The 24,273-nt window shown below is 43.7% G+C and overlaps 1 long non-coding RNA gene across 2 annotated transcripts in view; it reads left to right on the forward strand.

Annotated features, from left to right (window-relative positions):
• Nucleotides 1–235: 235 nt before the first annotated feature.
• Nucleotides 236–24,273, forward strand: part of LOC116417840 — a 38,277-nt gene continuing 14,239 nt past the window's right edge. For both annotated transcript variants that reach the window (XR_004228075.1, XR_004228076.1), the window contains exon 1: nt 236–742. This is a non-coding gene — a long non-coding RNA (uncharacterized LOC116417840). The remainder of the gene's footprint in view (nt 743–24,273) is intronic.

The following is a 24,273-nucleotide window of genomic DNA, read 5'->3' on the forward strand; positions in this document are numbered from 1 at the left end:
TATATATATATATATATTTAACACGGGTTTGGTGCTGGGAACCAAGAAGCCCTCTGGGCCGAACTTGCATGTTAACATTTCTAATAGACATACGCACGCACACGTACCTGAGAGTACCTCTAAGTGCTCCTCAGACCGATGCTGAGGAATCTAAGTGTCGAGGTTGAGTCTGTCCAGAGGATGACCGGTCGATGCTGCTCGAAGTAGACGACCGGACGATGCTGCAGGAAGCAGACGGCTGGACGATGCAGAATGAAGAAGACGAGTTTGATCCTGAATCACCTTGGTGGATGGGTGATGTATGGAAATGTCAAACTTTAAAGGAGAAGCCAACTATATAGCTCATTCTCTATGATTTAACGGTGTGAAAATAACGGGAAAAAGTCCGTTTTTCATCTCGTTGAGACGTTTTCGTTTTATAGAAATTTTTTTATGTAGATATTTCAGTTTCTTTTCGTTAATTCTAACGAAAGTTGATAAAAGTGAATAAAATTACCTATTTTTCATTTGATATACGCCAAAACTTTAAAGTGAATTGTTTCAAAACAGTTGTAATGCGAGAACTACAATGAGCTGTGAAGCTTTTCGAAAAATCCTGGTGATTAAGAATGATGAGAACTACTCACTGCATGTGAAATATCAAGCTATTTCACAATAATTTATAACGACAAGGTCCAGGGAAGCTATAGTAGCACGGCCAAGACAAGTACGACAGCTTCTTCAAACTGTCGCTGTAACTGCGGTGAGTACCTACTTATTTGACCATATATATTGTGTTGGCATTCGCAAGATATTGTCGATAAAGGCCATAGGCTAGTGCAAAAATTTAATATGTTCATCGATAGAAGTAGCTTATATCGCATTTGCTTTAGCAGGTAACTGCTGATCATCCAGTGAAATAAGCGTAGCCCTATAATATACGGTTACACGCATTCGACAATACAAAGTTCATTTTATTCGTTGCGCAATGGTCAGTCGACGTGGAGCACCTCTACCAGAGAGAAGTTTGGTACTAATAATAGCGCGGAATTTCGATTAGATACAGAAACCACGCAAGCAGAGGGAAAAAGCAGGGCAGAGATTCATTGGCTGCTCGGCGTACACGCGGATGCGTAACTCGATTGGAGAGTAAGCTCGGGGCGAAGGAAGAAACTTGCAGGTTCCGCGGTGGCGCGCTACGCCGCCGCGGCTCTCTGTCTCGCTCTCTCCCTTCGCACAGCGTTATTAATCACTAAGCTGGCTGGCGCGCGCAGGTCTTGCGAACTTAATTAATTAAATAATTTAATGCTCGAGCGCGGAAGGAAGACGGCGGCGGAGCCTGCGGACGGCTGGCTCGTCGACTATCGGAAGCGTCCATCAACGCCAGCCACCCCCGGGGGCATTGTTTCCCTCGCTCGCGTCCGGTCCTTCCGGCTCGAGTAGCGGTCAGTGCGCCGCGTCTGCACTCCATCGTCAAATTGCCCTCTGCACCTACGTCAGAGCTCCAGCGTGTAGACAACACGCAGCTCGCACGCAAAACGCCGCGCTGCATCGGGGGCTCGTCGTTAACGACATGGCCGCAACCCCGTAACGAGTGCGTTCCTGATGTACGTGCAAGCAATCGCGAGCTGCGCGCGGCGAACTTTGTAATTAGATGAAGTGTAAATCACACCGCGATCGCCTAGCCCTCCACCTGGAAATAGGTCGTCGCGAACGAAAGCGCTGTCGGACGCGTACATTAGCCGAAAACGGTTTCCGTGTCGCGCGACGCAAGTCAGCCGCCGCGGTAAATTGCGATTAGCACGCATTATACGGATAACTAGCCGAGGAAAAAGGAAGAAACGCGCATACTTAAGCGCTAATTATATCGCGCGTTATTAATTTATTATCCGGAGCCGGCGCGCGAGGGAGTGTAGCGAGCGAATTCTTCTCCCTTTCCGAGACGCGGGAACGATTCGAGGATTCCTAACGCGCCTATACATGTGCGCGCATAGTCGGCAGGAGCACATGCACGAAAATCCCGTCCATCCCCCGGCATTTTAGCATCCACCGTTCTGAGCAGCAGCTCTCTCTCTCTCTCTCTCTCTCTCTCTCTCTCTCTCTCTATCTATCTCTGTCTCTCTCTCTCTCTCTCTCTCTATCTCTGTCTCTCTCTCTCTCTCTCTCTCTGTCTATCTCTCTCCCTCTCTCTCTCGCCCACCGCCCGAAATTCCCCCTTAACGCTAATTTATCTTAATTACATTCTACGTGCGTCGGCATGTGCCTCGGTGGCGGCTCTCGAGAGCAAGGGAGAGAGAGAGGGAGAGAGAGAGAGAGAGAGGGGGAGAGAGCGTACAAAGGCGACCAGCGCGCGCTCATGACCCTTACGTGCGCATACACGTGCAGAGGACGTCGAAGTCCACCGCCGCGCGCTTGTAACTTACCTCGTTACGTGCTCGCGCGAGGATTAAAAAGCAGCTCCCCCACGAGAGGATGATAGCGAATTTACGAACATTTTTCGCGGCGGCCGGCGTGATTTTTCGTCGCGCTCGGAGAGCCTTATATGCACCGCTTTTCTTCGATTGCGCAGCCACTTCAATTATGCGCGGGCTCGGGCCCCGGCTATACCTATGCGCTTCTTCATGTCGCGCAAACGTTAATTATCCGGGCATCGTGTCTCTCCCTTCCTCGGCTCAGTGTAGCAGCCGAGAAGGCAAAGAGAGGGAGGAGGAACCGACGGGCGAGTCGTTCGCCGCTCGAGAATCGGCTTTATCCCGCACATCTAATTTACATGAAGCGAAGACGTAGACACACGTGCAGCAGCAGAGTCTATGCCGTGGCTTCGTATATGAGTCATTCTACGAAAAGTCGGACACTTGACGGTCGAAAAATCAAGCTCTTACAATTTTGAGGGCACACTCACCAGACCAAGTTTTTTACATGCGTTCGGACAATCCTTCCTCTCTTAAAAAAATGATGGCCTTTGTTGTGAAGCATTTAATACGTGATTCTGATTGGTTGCTGGTTGGTTGCCTAGGCAACGAGATCAGAACCGCGCTTTAAATTCATAACCCCTAAAACAGTCATTATATCTCATAACCTTGGTGGAAATGTTTGAGGTATTTAAAATTAAATGTGGAAACCTTGATAACAGATACAATATATGTAATATAACTAGCAAGGAATTTTAGTAAAAATTCATCATTACCAAGAGTGTGTAGTATTACAACATGTGTATTGAAAAGTGGCACCCTAACCCTATTTGAAGTAGTAATAAAGTGTCTGAATATTATTTAGTTTTTTTTTAATGTCAGTGAGTAGTTCAATTAAAAGAATAAAGAGTGTGTCTCTGTGCCCAAAGTCACCCTCGGTGAGGTTTGAGAGGTGAATTTAAAGAAAAGTTCAGTATCCGAGTCAGTAAGTTTAAGTCTTTTTATCATCATACAATGCTCTTTGAATTGTAAAAAGGCTACTAGACAACTAAAATATGACACTGCCACTTCCTATGTTACCTAGAAATATGTAACCTAGATGATTCTGATTTAACTATTTTCGTTCATATTTTCACATCCAGGCTCATGCGAATTTTTTAATTGAGCAGGTAAAATTTTACTTATAGCCAGTTACGCAGAAACTACTATCTCTAGCACATTGTATTTCTGGTTTCTAGCATATTTTTACATGGAGAAAGTGATAAATGTTTTGGCTTTTTTGTCAAGGTATTAGGTAATTAGAATTTTGACTTTTAATAGTTGTGAAAGATTTTGAGCCCGATACCTGTTTTTCCATGTTTGCATTTATTCTCATTCAAAAACTAACAAGTCTAGAGAGCTCATACTTTGCATATAGATTTATTTTGTGATTGTGAAAAGATATTTAAAGTTGAATCAACCTCAACTGAAAAACTTCTGATTTCGACTCCGACACTGATGTGAATGCAAACTCATGCTATATGACTAAATAATTATCATCGGTGTTGTAGTCGAACACAAAAGTATTTCAGTTAACGTTGATTCAACTTTAAATATCTTTCCACAATCACAAAAGAAATCTATATGCAAAATAGGAGCTCTCTAGACTTGTTAGTTTTTGAATGAGAATAAATGCAAAAATGGAAAAACAGGTATCGGTCTCAAAATCTCTCACAACTGTTAAAAGTCTAAATTCTAATTAATGCCTTGACAAAAAAGCTGAAATACTTATAACTTTCTTCATGTAAAAATACACTGGAAACCAGAAATACAATGTGCTAGAGATGGTAGTTTCTATATAACTGTCTACAAGCAAAATTTGATACGCTAAATTCATATGGGCCTCGATGTGAAAATATGAATGAAAACAGTTAAATCATAATCATGTAGGTTACATGTTTTCTAGGTAGCATAGTAAGTATCTGTGTAAAATTTCAGTTGTATAGCTTTTTTATAATGCAAATAAATGGCATTGTAATGATAGACAAATCCACTGACTCTTATACTAAACTTTTCTTCAAATTCACTATTTAAACCAATGATGACGCCATTGAGCATTATTAATATATTTATTAAAAAATCTCTCTCTCTCTCCCTCTCTGTTTATATTAGACTCCCATGCATACAGTGTGGTTGCCCGTTTCGCGGGGACGCGCTCACAGTTTGCTCAGCTTTTTAGTCAAACGCAAATATTCTCGTATAATTATGGTCGCCTCAACGTGATGGTCATGGGAGAGTCTAATTCGACTGTAAAGGGCTTATACACGCGTGTGCGCGCTATATTGGGAATGCATATTCTTTAATTATGCGAATCCAGTGATGCCGCGGCCGGCGAAATCTGCACAGTCTCATGGTAGGCGGCAGTGCAGAATTAAATGGCCTACTTTTTTTGTGCAGAGTATGAAGTGTATGATTCTGATTTATAGTTCAGAAGCTATTAGAATATTCTTATCTTCTAAAATTGAAAACCACGACAAACTGATTAAAATTTTTATGAATTTTGTGAATAACTTTTGAACTATGAATCAAAAGTTATTAATATGTACTATTTTTGGAAATGCCTAAAGCTGATGAATGAGTTTAAATACATTTTATTATGTTATCACAGCAATTGAATGATTTCAGATTTCGGCCCTAATCGCTGATGCCAAGAAAAATGTGAAATTTGTATTCAATGTACTCTACAAGCTACAATGAATGTTTCAATGGATATATTGTATTTTGAGTTTAGTTTCGTTAGGCATGAAATTTTGCACTACTCAGATGGATTTTGCACTACTAAGTGGAATGAAGCGTATATAGGTTGTAGAGTAGGGCTGTTTTGGATGAAGCTAATTAGAATGCTAAAGAAATAGAATTAATTTATTAGCAGAAATTATGAATAAATGAAGTTATCGAGTTTTAAGCAAATCAATATATGTATGTGTACTCAATACTCATTCTAACCTCAAATTGCCTTTCTTTACCTTTGCCAGAATTTTCGCTAGAATTCTGCCCGTTAACCGTCGCGCCACTCACAAGCTTTCTGGCAAGATTCTGTCGCAGATTCTGGCAACCCAACAGAAAATTCGCCAGAATTCTGGGCAATATAGCCTCAATTTTCTACCATGTGTATTTTGGCTAGATTATATCGTCGGTCCCTACGAAGAGTAACACTGTTGAAATTTCCCATCATAAGTAGCACAACTCATTTGACGCACGCTAGACTAACACTACTCGCGGGTTCCCGCGAAGAGTAGCACAACTCGCGCATTTGCCGCGAAAACTGAATGAACTAATGAACATTTTTAAATATTCACAATTTACAACTTTTAACCGAATTTAAAATTGTTTTTCCAAATACAATAGTTTTTTACAAACATTTTTTTAAATTGTTCACTTTTTTTTAGAAAATTCCGAAACTTTTTGAAACTTTGAGGTTTGTCTGTCTTTGTCCAAGGTTTTCATGAACTTAACCAACCCAAAAACCCAATAAAAACGTAAAATACTCACATTTTAAGTAATATAATGTCTGAACTGTGCTACTCTTTGCGGCAAATCGTGAGTTGTGCTAGTTTTCGTTGAAAAATTTTAACTGTGATGGTCTTCGTAGGGAGCGACGATATAATCATTCTATCGCTCTTGCTTTACGCACACGCTTTGGGCAGCATGAAATCGACTATACTTTCGATCATCAAATATTATTTCGGTGTTGTAGAGATATCTCGAAACCAGCTTGACCGATCCATCTCAAAGTTACATGCTACATTGCATTACTCTTAAAAAAGATAAACAGCCGACGAGTTACAATGCTGTTAACAGGATACCTACTTTTGCAAGTCAAAAATTTGCAGCAGACTAAAGTTAAAGCCAAGTCAAAGCCAATCAAATTGCAGAGCTAATAACAATTAAGCAGAAATTTTACAACTTTGAGAATGACAACATCAAAATAACTTGACTCTAAATTTCCAATCGATATGCCATTGATATTGAGAAATTTTACGCTCTTTTCTTAACTTTGTAGTAGATGTATAGCTATTATGCAGATGTCGTGTAAAAGCCGATTAGAAAAATTATTTTTTTTTCAGACATGCCGTGATTTATTTAGAGCTAGAAGTATAGGTACACAGTGGTATTTTTTAACGCTCTAATCAATATTTGGAAAGCCAGGCCAACTTCTCGATTTTACAAGTATACACTATACAGGGTCAGGGACATAAATTAATATGTAGATGCTTCAATAGACATAGGGGAAATGCAGTTTTTGATGCTTTAAAAGTCATACTCCAAGGGCGTTGCTCGAGCGACAGGGAAAAAATTTGATTGGAAAATATTGTTTTTCGCATTTCTGGAGTTGTCAAATAGTATATTGTGTACCAAGGGCTTACCGTGGGCTTTTTAGCCCGAGTGTGAACTTAGCCACTTAGCCCTTGGTGCACACCATATTTTTTGTAACGCATGTACTGATTTCCGCGTTTACACACATGTGTACATGATTATATACAAACAGACACACACACACACATATACGTATATTTGATGTGAGCTGTTGACCATTTTCTTTAATAAATTTTAGCGGGCGTTTTTCATTTTTTTACCCGCCTATATAAGACGCCCGCCGAGTAAAAAAAAAATGAATAACGCCCGCTAAAATTTTTTTCGCCCGCCGGTCTAAAAAGAGTTACTTTATGCCCGCTTCATAGGTACGAAAAATACGAAAATCGTGCTTGTGTTACAAAAAATGCTTTTTTATATAACACGTGCATAAAAAAGACCATTTTCGGTGCCTATAAACTGGGCCGAAAATGGGGTTTTCCGAGGGTCACACAAAAAGTAGAGCGGGAGTCCCTGATCACAATACATGTATCAATTAATCCATTTTCGCCCCCTATATAGGTAGAACGAGCCTACAATAATCGGAGAATCGGAAATCGAGCGGACCGAGCAGAAGAGACCTCTAGAGAATCGCACTCTAGAGGCGAAAACGACCATTTTCGGTCCGCTCGATTCATTTTTTTTGTTCATCTCCTTACTAAAGCTTTAAATCGTTAAAAACTGTTGAAACAATTTCCAAACTATCAAAATTTTCCAAAATTTCCAAAATTTCTCATAATGTTCAAATTTTCAAAATTTCATATTTTCAAAATTCTCAAAATTTTTCAAAATTTGCAGTTTATTAAAATTTGGATTTACTACATTTTAAAAGCTTTACTAAAAATATATTTAAATAAATAAAATAATTAAATAAAATATATATGTGTGTATATATATATATATATATATATATATATATATATATATATATATATATATATATATATATATACACATATATATGAATCTATACACCCACCGTAGTGGACGACTCGAAAAACTCCATTCTCGATCCACTTCATAGGCGACCCAAATGGTCTTCCTTATACATTTGTTATAAAAAGCACGGTGAACAACGAGGGGCGAATGTGCTTTTCCAGACTCGGATGGTGTTTGAACACTCGTGTCCGTCTCGGGCGCCTACGGCGCCCTCGACTACCACTCGTGCTCAAACATCATCCTCGATTGCAAAAGCCCATTTTCGCCTCTTGTTGTACAATGTACTATTTTGTAACACAAGCACGATTTTCGTATTTTTCTGACCTATTAAGCGGGACTACAGTAACTTTTGTCAGACCAGCGGGCAAAAAAAAATTTTAGCGGGCGTTTTTAATTTTTTTTTTTTGCCCGGCGGGCGTTTTTCATTTTTTTCGCCCGCTAATGCAGAATATGCGGGCAAAAAAATGAAAAACGCCCACCGGGCAAAATGAAATTAAAAACGCCCGCTAAAATATTTTAAAGAAAATTGTCAATGGTTCACATCAAATATATGTATATATGTGTGTGTGTGTGCGTGTGTGTATATATGATTGTGTACATATGTGTGTGTGCATGTGTTTAAACGCGAAAATCAGTACATGCGTTACAAAAAATATGGTGTGCACCAAGCGCTAAGCGGGCTTTTTGGTGTCGGGTGGTTGCTGTACTCGTCTGCGGCTCGTAAACGGTCTAGCCTTTGGCTCGGGCTGACTCGTCTTGACTCGTACTGTAAACTCCACACTCGGCCTAAAAAAGCCCATTTTACGTCCTTGGTACAAAATATACTAATTTAGCCTGGAAATGCCTTCAGGAGAGGTCTGCAAAGAGAAACTGCGATCTATTTCGATACATTTTGGAAATATTTGATAAAATCGACGGCAAACAAGAATAAACCGGTTCAAACGAAATTTCTTCACATAAAGTAAACAATTCTGATAGTTTCCAGACGTTTGCAATGCATACGTATCGTAATTATTGTAAATATCATGAATACGTTCATGAATGTTGAAACTGATCCAAAAATTATTAAGAATCGTCCAACAAATTGGAAAACAAAAAAAAAAGAAATTAAAAATTCTCCAAAATACGTTCAAACGCGTTGATGTAAGTCATAAGAATTACCGGAAACCCGCTAAGTTTTGCTTGCGCATTCCGACTTGTGCGGCGGCATAATAATATCGAATAACAAACCCTGGTAGAAATGTTAACGGTTAATAAGCTAAGTTTTAAGACACTTAGCTAAGTTGTTGTCGGTTAACGATTTAACTAAATAAGCGTTTAACCGTTATAAATGCATAGATATGACGCTTTAACTCATGATAAAACGAAACTTTTGCTTGAAATTTGTCAATTGACTGCTACAATCCAAAAATTGTAGAAAAATACGTTACAATCGTAAAAAATCCAAATATTCGTAATAAGACATATATACGTTTTAATGCCAAAAGAAGGGAAAAACAATTTTTAACTTAATAATAATACTGATGTGGTATTATAGATACGCATCACTAAAACATTAGCAATATTTTAATTTATTTTTTACATTAAAATTTGATAAAACTGGCCAATTAAACTTAACTTTTTAACGAATTTCAACCGTTAATTTTCTACCAGGGATGGCCAAAAGATGCGAGCTCAGCGATCTCCCGTCTTATGCTGCTTGCGCGTACGCAAAACGTTTCGCCGTCTTTTGAAGGACGGAGGCCGGAAAAACGGCGCGTCGGGAGCAGCATTGAAACATTGAAAGAAAGCGCACGTGCGCGTAAGTCGCGCGTACTTGCGTAAGAGGGCGTAAGCTCGGGCGGACAGTGGCGCTCGGCGGAATCGAGCGGCTGCTTTATTTAAGGGCACAAAATTATTAAACAAGCAAAGCAGAAGGCCTTAGGCCGCAGCGTACGAGCCGACGGAGCGGCATTCGAGGCGAGGGAGATTGCGCGCGTATGTACAGGCCGCACAGTAGGGGGCGAAAAGAATGAGCTGCCGAGCGGAAAGGGAGAGAACGGGAGCTTTAAAAAAGAGTGACCGGAGCGGAGCCTGTATGCGGAAAGAGTAATGGAGCTTGAGACAAAGACGAGGAAGAGGGGGCTCGAAAATTCGGAAAAACACCGGGGTACGCAGGATAATTGACGCTGTCTTGAGCGACAGTACGGGGACGGGACAACGGGAGGATAAACCGAATGTTAATTTAAGCTCGGGAGGAAAATTCGCGAGAGCCGAGGAGCCGAGCAGTAGTGATGCCGGGGGTGGGCAAGGGGTGAGGAAAAGACAAGGAGAGGAAAGGAGGAGGGAGGAAAGAGCCGAGAGAAATTGCACACGTTCAGCTGGCGCGCGCGCGCGCGAGAGAAAGCGCTCGGCACGGGAGGAAAGTGTGTGTGTGTGTGTGTGTTAGAGAGAGAGAGAGAGAGAGAGAGAGAGAGAGAGAGAGAGAGAGCGAGAAGTAGGGAGCTTGGTCCAGTCTCTCCGTCTTCCAAAGCGGAATCGAGGGTGCAGGCCAGCACGGCGAGAGGAGCGAGATAGAGACAGGCCGGCGCGCATCTTGTATGTGCGGCGAGATAGCCGAGCGAGAGAGAGAGAGGAAGAGGGAGGCGAGGCGAGGCGATTTGCGAGCGAGAGAACGAGATAAATGCCGCCGGGAGTGCGGGAGAGATGGACGTGCACGGCAGCGGCCAAGAGGGTGTAGCGCGGCCGAGGGAGACGGCCACCGCTCTCTCTCTCTCTCTCTCTCTCGCTCTCTCTCTCTCTCGCTCTCTCTCTCTCTCGCTCTCTCTCTCGCTCTCTCTCGCTCTCTCTCTCTCGCTCTCTCTCGCTCTCTCTCTCTCTCTCTCTCTCTCTCTCTCTCTCTCTCTCTCTCTATCTTCCGCACTCCTAACTAACATGTATTTTGCATAAAGCTTACATTACTTGAATTACAATGCTCCGGCTTACCCGCTCCTCCCCTTCTTATACCCTGCCGCTCTCGCTTCTGCGCGCGATCGCAAAGCGAACCCACCGCAATTGGCAACAAGCGCAACAAGCGCAACAAGCGATCGTAGTCTCTCCGCGAATAGTCATATTATTCGGCCAGTGCAGCTGCGCGAGTGCATGATACGCTAGAAAAATTGGACGACGGAAGCTCGCGCAAGCTGCCGGCCACGGGGTTTCGATTTTCGCTTTAGCCGGCGGCGGGAAGGACCCTCGCCGCACGTACCTACATGCGCGCAAAAAGGGAAAACGTGCGCGGCCAAGCTGCCGGGGAAATTCATTATCCCAGTCGTTCCGTCGCCTTATCGCGCCTGCTATAATTGATAGTTAAGCGGCTCGAGGTCGCGCCGGATTTCCAGAGATGTGCGACGCATGCAGCTGATCCGCGAGATGCTGCAGGTCACTGGAAGCTCGCTCTCGGGATTGGCAGAGAAGCGTATAGTTGTGACCGCAGCGCCGATAACGGAGCTCTCCAGACTCCTGCAGCTCGCTACACCTATATCCGATTCGCCCTTTCTTTGTTTCATTTTCTGCCACTGATATGCTTACAGCCGATCCGATGCCCCAGCCGCCGCGTTACAGGCGCACGAAACGAACGAGCTCTTCGTGTCCCTCCGCGCGCTATCGGCGCATCTTTGTCGGCATGGGAACGATCGACTGTGCAGGCTATTGCTTCCCCCACATTTTTAATGCAGCGGGAAGATTCAAGATTCTCGCGAGCTCCTAACCCGGAAACGGCTCGCGGAAGAGCGACCTATAAACGACCGCACGGCGGGACGTATTACCGGCATGCACGTAAGTATACGAGCGATGACCGCTCACAGCTCACGGGCGCGCGCACGATTATAACTTTCTTCTTGCTCTCGAGCCGAGTGCAGGCGAATTACGAATGACAGCCAGCGTCATATCATAGACTAGGCAGATAACACGAGTGCGGCGTTGTACCGAGTCGCGTTGGAGTCGCGCGCGGGCCCTCTGCGGGGGGTTCGCGCTCAGAGGAAACCGGGGAGAGGCTACTCTGCATGCACGCGCGCTGACACATCTTGGCAGCAGCCCCTTCCGCGCGCGCAGCTCCGAGAGCTGGTGATCAATACCCGGAGTGCGCACGCGGCCGCTTGGACCATCTCGCGCTGTCCGGTCCGAGCCGGTTGGCCCCACCGCTGTGTTACTCAAGTAGTCGGACCTCTTTATCTTGGAATCGGCAGAGCGCAGAGCGGGCCCCGAAAGCTGCCCCACTTCCACACTGCCCGCCCGTAGCTTCTTTTTGTCGCTCTTAATTTCGCAGCCGACTGGAAGGAAGGAATGGAAATCAGGAGCGAGGAGCGCCAAATGGGCTGCAGAGAGCCGTCGTCGGCTAGTTTTTACGAGTGGAGGGAAAATTCCCTCGCGAAAATTAGTCGACCGGCTGAATGATGCAATTCCGAGGTCGCGTGAAAAAATCTCGTGCGCTTGCTTCGCGGCTGCGAGTTTTCCGCTCATCCCCGCTCGGCTTTCGACTTACTTTCATTCCGGCTAGATTGCTCGAGAGGGAAGAGTTTTGCTCGAGATTAGCGCGCGGCAAGTGGTGATCGAGCGCGGAGCTCGGTTTATTTGCCTGGGCGTGATGTGCTCTTGATTTATGTGGATTTCGGGATTGGAGCAGCTCTCTCTCTCTCTCTCTCTCTCTCTCTCTCTCTCTCTCTCTCTCTCGCAGCTCCGACTCGCTTTCGGACGCTCGACGATTTTTATTCTGCCGCATTTGCGATGCCTAGAAATCTCCGAGCGACTCCTAGCTGCCCGATCAGATTTTCGAAACGTGTTCCGATAAGCCTCCGAGGAGAAAAAAGGAATCCCACACGGCTCCGGAGCGTGTCGCTCAAGTGGCCACTCGAACGCCAACTCGCCGGGGCGCACGGGCGCAGTTGGTCCGGCTGGCGTGAAGAATGGTTGTCGCGCGCGCGCGACCAGTGGACACGATTCTGGTCGGCAGCGCGCCGCTACTTATTCGCTTTAATCCTGATTAATCGTCGCGGTAACCCGCCTGTCGCGCTCCGCTATTCATTCGCTGTCATTAAAAGATCGTCGAATATTCCCCGTGACGCAGACACGCGGCTTCTCTCCTCTGCGCGGTCTGCGCCCATGACTCGCGGTTGAGAGCAAGTTTCCTGCAGAGCGAAAGATTTCTCGACGCTCCGCGCATCGACTCGCGAGCGTCCGCCCGTAACAATTACACTCTCGCGCAGCTGTGAGGCGCTAGCCGTGATTATTACATCTCCGTGCGCACGTGCTCGTGCAATTCGTCGCGTACGTGGGCGACAAATTGCAATTATCTTGTCTGCGGCATGCATGGATTCCCGCATGCAAATCGCCCCGAAGCAACGCGCCGGAGACAAATCAGCTTTTGATTTTGTCAATTGGACGGACCTGGAACGTATAGGCACTATAATTGGTATAATATGGCATGTCCGTTGAAAGGAGGCGCGAGGCGCGAGGCGATGAGGGAAGAGAGGCAGATGCGGGTATTGTCTAATGGATTCAGAGGCTCTCTGGTTCACGTGCATTCGCGAGATTCGTCGGGCGCGAGCCCCCGATAAGCGGCCTCAAGTCTCTATGGCGGCCGGCGGCTGCCAGACGCCTTGGATTTTTGCAACGACTGCTACGTTTCGAGCCGCTTCCGGAGCTGTTGAGCTGTATCGCACCTGGTACGCGTATTATAACGTTTGCAACGGATCGACTGTTTGTCCGCGAGCGGCGAGCATGCGCGAAGGGAGGCGCTGCGTAATTCACGTGACAGCCGGACGCGCGCGCTGCTCTCGGGGGCAACGATCAATCGCGCGAGCAAGCGTAACGATCTTACGCCGTCCCCACGAGTTAAGCGTTTGTCAAGGGCCGCAAAAAATCGGCTACTGAAGGAGCGGAGCCCGCCGAGAGAGTAGCTACCTACTTGGGATGAAATTAAAAAATTAAAAGAGTGCAGAGGGAGACCGAGACCAGTGGCGGGCCCTTATTTCCACCTGGACAGTGGCGAACCTTCGGCCGCGCAGGTAGATCACACGCGCGCGCATAAATCAGAGGCGCGTCCGCGACGCAGGTCGCGCACATCTGGGCGTTGGCCAATCCGACGCCACTTCGCTGACAGGTTAGCCGCTAGTGACCCGTCGCCCCTGCGAAGGATAAAAAAGTTATAAAAAATCCCATCCTCCGGCTCCCTCGTCGCGGCGGAGTAGTCTGGCGCCGAGGGAAATTGCCGAGCTCGAGCATTGTCCAGATGAAGAGCGCGTGCTAGGTTCGCGCGCACGAACACTGCAGGACGCGCAAAAGTACGTTGAGCCGCGGCACGCTGCGCTGATAGGCCGCTCTGCGCTGCAGTGCGCGTCCGAGAAAAAATCGACCTTTTCCTAACGGATATGTAAATTTAAATATCCGAGCGCTCCGTGACTGCTGAACAGCTATGATTTTGGGCGGCCGAGCGAGATTCGCAGGAGATTCGTTTTTGGAAATCCCCGCGCGCCTTGGCCAGAGTCGGGCGGATCAAGTAAGTATATATGTATATATAAGTAAGTAGTGCTGCAGCGAGTGTGCAGGTTAGCTGCAGTGGCCACCTCGGCGGGCGAGCCATCGTGCGACGTCTCTTCCTGCACTCGCATGTCCATTCGCGGCTGGCTGATCAACGGCTGGCTGATCCACGACTGTTGGGCTCGGAAAACTGACGAATGGCGAATTCTCGAAAGGGAAGCGCAACTCTCCCGGTCGATTTTTCAGATGCGCATTCCCGATCGACGTCGAGTTGATGCACTATTTTTCTTTAACCACAACTTGACGTATGTCACACGAAGAGCTATAACGTCGGGAGTGTTCTCGGGGGGTATACCTATAGGTCGGGTCGCTCGATGAACGAACGATCGAATTCGGTTTTGAAAGGAAACGCTTGAATACATGCGAGATTAAGTACGAGTTCGATTGGTTGATGTAAGCGATGTACTAGCTCGACCTAATGTATTCATCGTCGCGATTGACACGCGCGCGCAGGTATAACGCGCTCGTCGATAATCCGCTGCCGCCGTAAGTAGTGCCGAGCACACAGTAGCCGAGCCTTCCTGCGCTGGCCTCGTCGCCGCAATCAACGGTCCTTCCGCGCGCACGGGCTGTACGTACGGATCGGATCGGTACGTTGGGCGATAGAGAGCGGTGGGAAGGAGGGCGACGAGGAGCGTGGAATTACAATGTTAAATAGGGATGCCACCTAGCCGGGAGCTCGGCCGGGAGGGAAGGAAGCCTTTGAATGGCCGGCGCAAAAGGGGAGAAATTAAAATGTAAAAGGGATGATGTGCGCGCGGAAAACTGCGCGCGGAGAGAGGCGGAAGTGCCTGCAGCAGCCCCCTCCCGCAGCTGCTCAGAGGCCGAGCAGTGTAACGCGCGCCCGATGCGAAACTCGATGCGATCGGGGGCTCGGCTGGAAAATCAAAGTCGAGTATACTGCGGGGACGCACGTATAGCCGCGGCAAGCTTCCGGCTTTTGCGTGAATGTAATTCTGTTCACCACGGCGCGGCCGCTTCTTTTTTGTTTTCCAATCTGGCTGTAGTTCCGCCCGTCGGAGTCACGCCTGTGGCAACAAAAAGTGGCGTTTGCGAGATATCTGCAGGCGTATATGATCGAGAGCGACGCTTCGGCGCTTCGAAGACAGAGCGAGAGAGAGAGAGAGAGAGAGAGAGAGAGAGAGAGAGAGAGAGAGAGAAAGAGAGAGAGAGAGAGAGAGAGCAGCTCTCCTCGAGCGAGTCGGAAGGGGGATGCTACAGGTGACATCGGGCCGCTGCAGTGTGAGAATATTCCCACAGCATCGCGCAACCCTTCGCATCCCGGCAAACTCTCTCCGCGGTGCGAGCGAGCGGCGGAGGCGCACCCCTGGCGCGCAACGGGAAACGGTTGAGCCCGCGGCCCGGTACCTCGGCGCATCACAGACGCGGCGGCGAATCATCTCGCGGAAAACAGAGAGGAGAGACACTGGGACGGCTTTGTGTGCGTGTCTCCCGATCGCCCGGCTCGTCGACAGCTCGCCTGCTGCGCACTGCGCGATGGCACGCGAAGAAATCCTCCGCTACTCGCATTTTTCTGACACTCGCAGAGGCGATCACAGGTGCAGATGAGAAGCCGGGCGCGTGAAGTTGGAGTGTGGACCGGAAGCCCGAAGTTTAACCAAGCCGGCGGACCGACGCGCGGGATTGACTCGTCAGCTTTTACGAGCGTTGACTCGCGAGCATTATATGACCGGTCATCGGAGTAACGGGTTCGGGCGCGAGTGGTACACCGAGCATACGTACCTATATGCGGCTTTGCGGGTATTATACGGCCGTCGGCGCAGGCCCCGCTCGCCGGGCAATGTGCGTGCATACTTATTAGCGAGCGATTTGCGCGCTGCGTTGTTATTCCTGTGCCACCTCCGTTGAGAGGTGCGCATCGCGACCGCGAGTTTCCGGAATCGATCCGCTTGTCAAGTGAAATCCTTTCGCTCTATAGGTCTAATGTATGCTGCAGTTGACGGCGTATGCCTATGCAAATGAGCGAGTTGGCGAGCGGCGAGCAGGAGAGACACGAAATGCGCGCAACGTGGATGTGGATGCAGTGTGTACCTCTGAGAAAATCACAGTACACCGCGCTGATGGAGTTCGCTACAAGTACCTGCGCGCGCCACGCTTTATACGCAGAGCTCGAGACGTGATGGCTACGCAGGGCTGGGCATCCACTAGCCGGCTGATCTATTGTGCAGCGGCCGATGCATTGTAGGCGAAAAATCTGGACCGACCGAAGGAGCTGTCAGGCGCAGGCGTGCGATCGCGATGCGGATGGCGGACTTCGCCGCGGACTCTGATGGGTTCGGATGGACTGCAGCACGCGCACGGGCGGCACCTGACCCTCCGCTGCCCAATTGAAATTGATGAAAAACCCTGACCCGGCCGACCGTGCCTAACCCCCCCCCCCCCCCCCCCCCCGCCCCGCATCAGCAGTGGCGGACACTTCCGCACTTCCGTGAATGAACCGGCTCCGTCGAGGTATGGCCCCGCGCTGTCCGGCACATCGTGCGTGCGAGTGCACTATATACACATATATTGCCCGCGTATATGCTAATCGAAGACTGAGCTATAAGTAGCCTCGTAGAGATTTTTATCGGCCAAGCTCAGCATAAGCTGAGTACTTCCGGTTAAACTGGCCCGCGTGCGCTTCGAAGGCTTGTCGACGCGTGAGCTCGGGCGCGCGCGGAACTGTCAGTCCAAACAAGCGGTATGACGACGGATTTGCGAGCGGAAACAACGAGACGCGAGAAGTCGTTGATTTGTTGAAATAGATCCCGTGCTGATGCCTTGTATACCTGTATACGTATCGCGACCCGAGCCATGACGGCATGACCCATGAGAGAATGTCAGCAGCCTTCTTTTCTTCGTTGAGACTACACTGAGAAAAATTTGACAGTAAAAATTACTATCTCGGATAATAATTTGGTAATAGACTCGGAAGCTAGTAATTTTTGCTATCTTTTATAGTAAAATTCACTATAAGAGATATTAATTTATACTATCTCAGATAGTAAAAATTGTTACGGCTTTCAAAAAACTTAATTTTTTATAAAATATATAAGCGATCAAAAAGGTCAATTTTATCTGGATTTTGCATGTAAGAATGTGTCTATTATAATTCAGTTATTAATAAATTATATATTTTCCAAAATAAGTCTTATTAAATTTTCTTGGGCTCAATAACAATTAATCTTTCAGTATTATATATATATATATATATATATATATATATATATATATATATATATATAAAATACTGGGGGTGGTTCTCTGTCAATATCCATAAATTTGTGCTAAATTGATTAAAACTCATATTTAAAGCCTGTGCCAAAGCTTAGAAATTGCTTGGAGCATTCCTAAAAAAATCACAGAGGTAGCAAACATAAAAATAAAAAAAGGCACCCAAATTGTTCCTCAATGTCCATCATTGACTAAAAATTCAAAGCTTAGTGATAAATTATTTAAATACATGTTTGCTTATAGAAATAAATTGCGTCACTTGGATCATCGCCAAAAAAATCATAGAACTTGCTTTTATTGTTACAAATATTCCTACCGAAGTCGAGGAATTGTAAATATATTCTCTTGCAAAAAATTATAACATAAATCATATACTCGATCATAATTTTTAAATGTCAGTGGATAATTAAGTTAATTTTTGTAAGCGATATAATATATTTACGAATGGGTCTGACCTACACTAAAAGTTATGTTGTAAACAAACATGATATAATGGCTGATAAGTGGTTTATACGCGAATTTGACACATATAACTCAGTTAATTGTAAGTCTATCGATACAAATAAAGTTACACGGCTAAGTTTAAGTAGTAAAAGAGTAGTAAGCAACAGGTAGTTCACAACTTCAAGAGCTGGGCTTAGCTCGTAGCAACATATCATGGTATAATATCAGTATATAACATAATCAGTACAAATTTCAATATTTTTGTCTCCAAATGTTTTTTAAAGTATAAAATAATAATTTTTTGGGCTGCAAGATAGTAGTTAAAGTTTACAAATTTATGATGACTCGAAAGTTAAATATCAATACTAGATTATTGCGTATCCATAATTTTCCAATTGATATTCTTATTTTTTGCAACAAACGTATGTCCCCTGCCATATTGAGAATTGTGTAGATACTTTTCGAGTTCCAGCAGCCATCTTTATGACTAATTTTATAGTGATTGGATAAAACAATCCAATTTATAGACATAGGTATAAAAGTTGAATATTCATTTTCATCACTTTTTAATTAAAATTATATCATGATATGTTGCTACGAGCCAAGCCGAGCTTCGGTAGTTGTAATCTACTTGTTGTATAATGCTTTTCTGCTTGTGCTCAAAGCTAGATAGCTGCGTAACTTTGTTGGTATCGATAGACATGAAATGTACTAGGTTATAAGTGTCAAATTTGCATATAAAACCACTTATTAGCCATTATATCATGTTTGTTTTCTACGTAACTTCTAGTAGAAGTTCAGACCCATTCTGAAACTTTACAGCTACTTTTTTACTATAAAAAAGTATTTTTTTACTGTATTGAGGTTTTCGGAGTCCGGATCAAACATTCAGATTTTCACATTTTAAGGTTTAAAACGCAAATAAGGTAGCCTTAACATATATATAGGGCTTGAAAAATATTTTTATTTTAAAATTTAGAAAATTTCACAACAAAAGGTATCTGGGTAGTTTTAGTTAAAAATGCATCCCTTATAAGCTACAAATCATTGAAAATAGATAAAAAATACTCCTTGACTCGTACTGGAAACTCCACACTCGGCCTAAAAAAGCCTACTTTACGCCCTTGATACACAATATACTATTATGTAACACGCGAACGATTTTCGCATTTTTCGTACCTATTAATAGGGACTAAAGTGACTCTTTTTTGACCGGCGTGCAAAAAAGTTATTTTAGCGGGCAATAAAAACGTTTATGTAACACGCGAACGATTTTCGCGTTTTTCGTACCTATTAATAGGGACTAAAGTGACTCTTTTTTGACCGACGGGCAAAAAAGTTATTTTAGCGGGCAATAAAAACCTTTATTGCCCGCATATTCAAACAGCGGGCAATAATGGCCTTTATTGCCCGCTAAAAAGTCTTTATTGCCCGCAAAATTTTTTTTTTTGTAATTTTAAAAAAAGTTGATTTTGATAAATTTGCATTATTTATTATTAAATAAAAAATGTATAAACTGTTATGTTCTTGAACCATATATAATTTATAACTAAATATAAATTAACATTGTCGAAATTTCTTAGTTTTTTTCATTAAAACCCTTTACATAATACTTTATTTCATTTTTTTTCCAATTTTCTCATTATAAATTCGGTACTGTTAAAATCAATTATTTATTTACAAAAAAAAAACAAAAATGAATTTGACTTTTATATAATGTTTGAACAAGACAAGAGCACGGTTGTCGTGTCTAAAAATAGTCCATCAGTCCCTCAGAACACGTACGAAAAAACGCGATAATACGTCCGCGCGTTACATAAAATATGGTGTGCACCAAGGGCTAAGTGGGCTTTTTGGCCTCGTGGATTTTGCAGTACTCGCCTTGATTCGTACTGCAAAATCCACACTCGGCCTAAAAAAGCCCACTTTACGCCCTTGGTACACAATATAATATTATTGCCCGTATATTCAAACAGCGGGCAATAATGGCCTTTATTGACCGCTAAAAAGTCTTTATTGCCCGCAAAATTTTTATTTTGTAATTTAAAAAAAAAAGTTGATTTTGATAAATTTGCATTATTTATTTATTTTATGTAATGTTTGAACAAGACAAGAGCATGGTTGCCGTGTCAAAAAATAATCACATCAGTCCCTCTTAACACGTACGAAAAAACGCGAAAATACGTCCGCGCGTTACATAAAATATGGTGTGCACCAAGGGCTAACAAGTGGGCTTTTTGGCCTCGTGGATTTTGCAGTACTCGTCTGCGGCTCGTAAACGCCCTCGCCTTCGGCTCGGGCTAACTTGCCTTGACTCGTACTGCAAAATCCACACTCGGTCTAAAAAAGCCCACTTTACGCCCTTGGTACACAATATACTATTATATGAAAGAATAAATAATGATTTGAATACATTAAAAATAATATAATTTTTACTAGTCAAGAATGTAATAGAATAATGTATCTGCTACAAACATCATAAACATTGAAGAACCTGCAACAATAAAATAAATTCCACAAAGTAAATGCTTAATAGTAAAAATTTTAAACAATAATTTTTGATTTAAATTTATATAAAATTACTTATCTAACAATTCCATTGAAGTACTTTATTGAAGGCAGGACACGCATACATGGAACACTTGTGCAATTAAACAAATTATATACACATACGCACATATATCACTAATAATTAGAGAAAAATAATAACTATTAAAGAATATTATTATGCATCAACAATATGTACAATTTAAAATTGAAAAGTCAAAATAAACTAAAATCTAAAATACTAACTAAATATGGAGTGTAAACTTCAATATTAAAATTGGACAAGCGATCCTTATCATAAACCACATCAATATAACTAGAATAACACTATTAGTAATTAAAGACAACTTCACTCCTTACACAATTTGCTGCATGACTCCATGGCTTTTACGGAAAATCTGAAAATTATTAATTTGCTAAAATACATTAGTTTATACTTTTTACGCATAGAAGGATATTTTCTCCACAAATATATATCTAATTTAACCTTAGTAACAGAATTAAGAACTATTTAGATAAGAACACATCTATTTAAGAGAGAGCATACAGTGGCGCTGTCGTCGTTAAACAAATCAAAATCTATAGGCCGCTACAATGCGACATGCACTGTCTTTAGATGGCGGTACTGTCGTATACGGCTCCTGCAGTGTCGTACTGCCATTCCGGCAGCCGGCTCCGGCATAGCCGTGGCTGCTAGACAGATGGGAGTGTCGCCACTGTCGTAACGGCGGAAGATAAGGCCCGTTACATGCAAAAAGGAACAGGAACAAATAAATACTGGACCCACCACGTTAAATAAGTATTATCCTGTAGTGCAACATTTATCAGGAATAGTTTAGTCTGTTTTCTTAGCTGAAATAATGCTATTGCGAAAAAAGTTTCGTTGATTATTATTTTCTAATCGTGTCACTAATTTATAAATTGTATATGTTATTATCATTACAATCCCTAAAATCTTGTATACAAAAATCAATTGTCACAAGTCAAAAGTATTCGAATGAAACTGAGTTGTTTTATTTAGATTGTGCAATTGACGAATCTTAAAAAATTGATCTGTTTCATAAGAATACGAATTTCTTCTATAAAACATGGTCAGTATATTGAAAATGCTATTCGGTTACACAACCGGTAATCAGAACAGCAAAAAGTGACAATTTTTCCTTTCTTATCGTCAAGTCTTACCCTATGTTAGTTTAACGAATTTATCAATAATATTTGAATGACTGCATACTTTGTGTGTGTTTGCGTGCGCGCGTGTGTATGTGTGTACGTGTATGTGTGTACGTGTATGTGTGTTCATAAACAAACCTTTAAATATTAGCGAGTGCGTTATAAGAAAGGCTAAGCGTTTCGGTTTTAGCTATGTTTTTAAACATGTACAATTATAGAAAGTAAGTGGCTCGGGCGCGTGTCCCAACGTTTTTTTCTTCATTTTTGAAATGTGTATTTTTCCGGTGGAATCCCCTCCCCTTCCACCCACCCCCGCCCCTAAACACACACACCTACGACCGCATGTATTAATATTATAAATTAGCACGATCGAGAATAGTAGAATGCGGAGAAGGAGAAAAAGAACGCATTCGTATATAATTTGTCTAGCTATTGCGTCTCGCCAAGTCGAGACAACTGGAGATAAACTGCAGCAGGCCAGCAGTAGAGCAGTCCTCGGTACGGTCCGCGGTGGTATCAGCCAAGGGTGATTGCGTTCAAGCGCCGTGACTCTTTTCCATTATGCAGCTTAATGAATGCCGTAAGGCCAAGTTTCCGGCAATAATTCAATTAGTTTAGCGCGCAAGATTTAGCGCGGCACATGGTAGAGGATGCCATAACTCAGTAATACGTGATGTATGCGCGCGCGAGCTTGCATAAGAGTCGCATGCGCGTCCGTCGCCGCCGGTTATACATGCAGTGGCCGACTGGCCGGCCGCCGGGGCCGCCTTAGCATAAATTAGAAGAACAATGCCGGACGGTGCGGCTTACCTATATACATATACCTGCGCGCACGCATCCCAGTAGCATCAACCCATCAGCAGCGCCGCCGCCCCTATATACAGTATATACACATGTGTATATGTGCAAATCTAGAAAAATCCGGACACTTCAGGGGTCTGAGTAAACAAATTTGAAATTTGGAAGCACACCTACCCGACCACTTTTATTTCGTTCTTTAGGTCATATAGAACCCGAAAAACCTTGGGTTCCCAAGATTAAAAAATACCTATTTTTTTGCCGGGCAGTTTAAATTCTCTTATGGGAATTTAACACGGGGAAAATAACCGAAAATCAGAAAATTGTCACTTTTTGTCTGGAGGCGCAATCCAAAAATGGTGTTTTAACAGAATCAAAGTATTAAAATAAAGAATTAATTTGAGGGCTGGTGGGTTAAAAATGGCTGCCTAGATGAAAAGTTGTCTAGGCTTGAAAATGGCAAAAAATTTTTCGATTTTTTACGAAAATATAATATATGTGGCTCTTGTCTTCCGTTTTCGGTTTCAAAATTTACATTAACACACACACACACACACGCACACGCACATATATATATATATATATATATATATATATATATATATATATATATATATATATATATATATACGACGATGAAAAATCATCCTCCCAAAATTTTGCGCCGCTGTTATACAAAACTTGTGCAGCAACCATTCGGAAATTGAGCAGCAGCCATGCAACCTACTCTGCGCGGCACCATCTAGAGCGCTGCTGCTCAATTTTCAGACGGCTGCTGCACAATTTTTATACAACAGCGGCACTTGGAGTAGTGCAGCAGCAGCCTGAAGAATTTTTCAGTGCAGCTAATAAGTATTACAAGCCAGCATCGGCCCAGTGTCGTGCCAGTACTGATCCATTTTTTGAAAATTGTGCAAATATGGATGCAGTACTGGTCCGGCACTGGGCCAATCTTGTCATGCCAGTATCGGCGTGCCGATGCTGGGCCAGTGTTAAACCAGTACCTATTAGCCAATACTAATTTTGAAAATATGTGGACAGTATTGGCCCAACTATGGCTCAGAATCGGCATGCCAGTACTGGGCCAGTATCGATTCTACAACTGGGCCAGTGCTGGGATTTCCCCAGAGTCGGCGATTTTTTCGCGAGAAGTAAGTGAAGTGAGTCGCGCTGAGTAAACTTCGCGAATGTAAATAAACAAATTGATGGCTGATTTCAAATGCGGTTATGGGGTTGGAATGAACGCATACGCTTATTTCAGACCAATTGTATGCTCTGATGTTCAGTTCAGACCTATTATATAATATACACTGAGATTAGATCAGGCGCGAAATTGCGCCAATGTTCTGAATTTCGATCATTATTTTCTATTTTCTATAGCTTTTGTAAATAATTTTATCTTTCTTTATTATAACGATTACAAAACGTATTTTTTCATAAGGAATCGAATCAAATATGGTGAGAACAGGGAAGATTAATCGGGACAAGTGCTATAATAGTATATTTCGATACAAGTGCGCAAAAGTTGATTCTACACGAGTGTGAGGTTTGTCGCCTCAGCGAAGCGAGGGTGACAATCACGCGAGTATAGAATAAAAAAAAAGCATGCGTATCGAATGATATTTTTTGAGACAGGAGGGGGAAAATGCAGTTGAACGCACGCGGAGCGTAATCAACTGTGATCAAAATCCAAGTCATTGGCGTGTTTTCGCTTCTGGGGCTTTATTGAGATAGAACGATACATCGACAGTCGAAAAAAAATCGATAAAAATGATCTCGGTGAAAAGGCGCCTTGAAGTATCGC

Source organism: Nasonia vitripennis (assembly GCF_009193385.2).
Source record: "Nasonia vitripennis strain AsymCx chromosome 1 unlocalized genomic scaffold, Nvit_psr_1.1 chr1_random0009, whole genome shotgun sequence".
In the NCBI taxonomy this organism is placed as follows: Eukaryota; Metazoa; Arthropoda; class Insecta; order Hymenoptera; family Pteromalidae; genus Nasonia; species Nasonia vitripennis.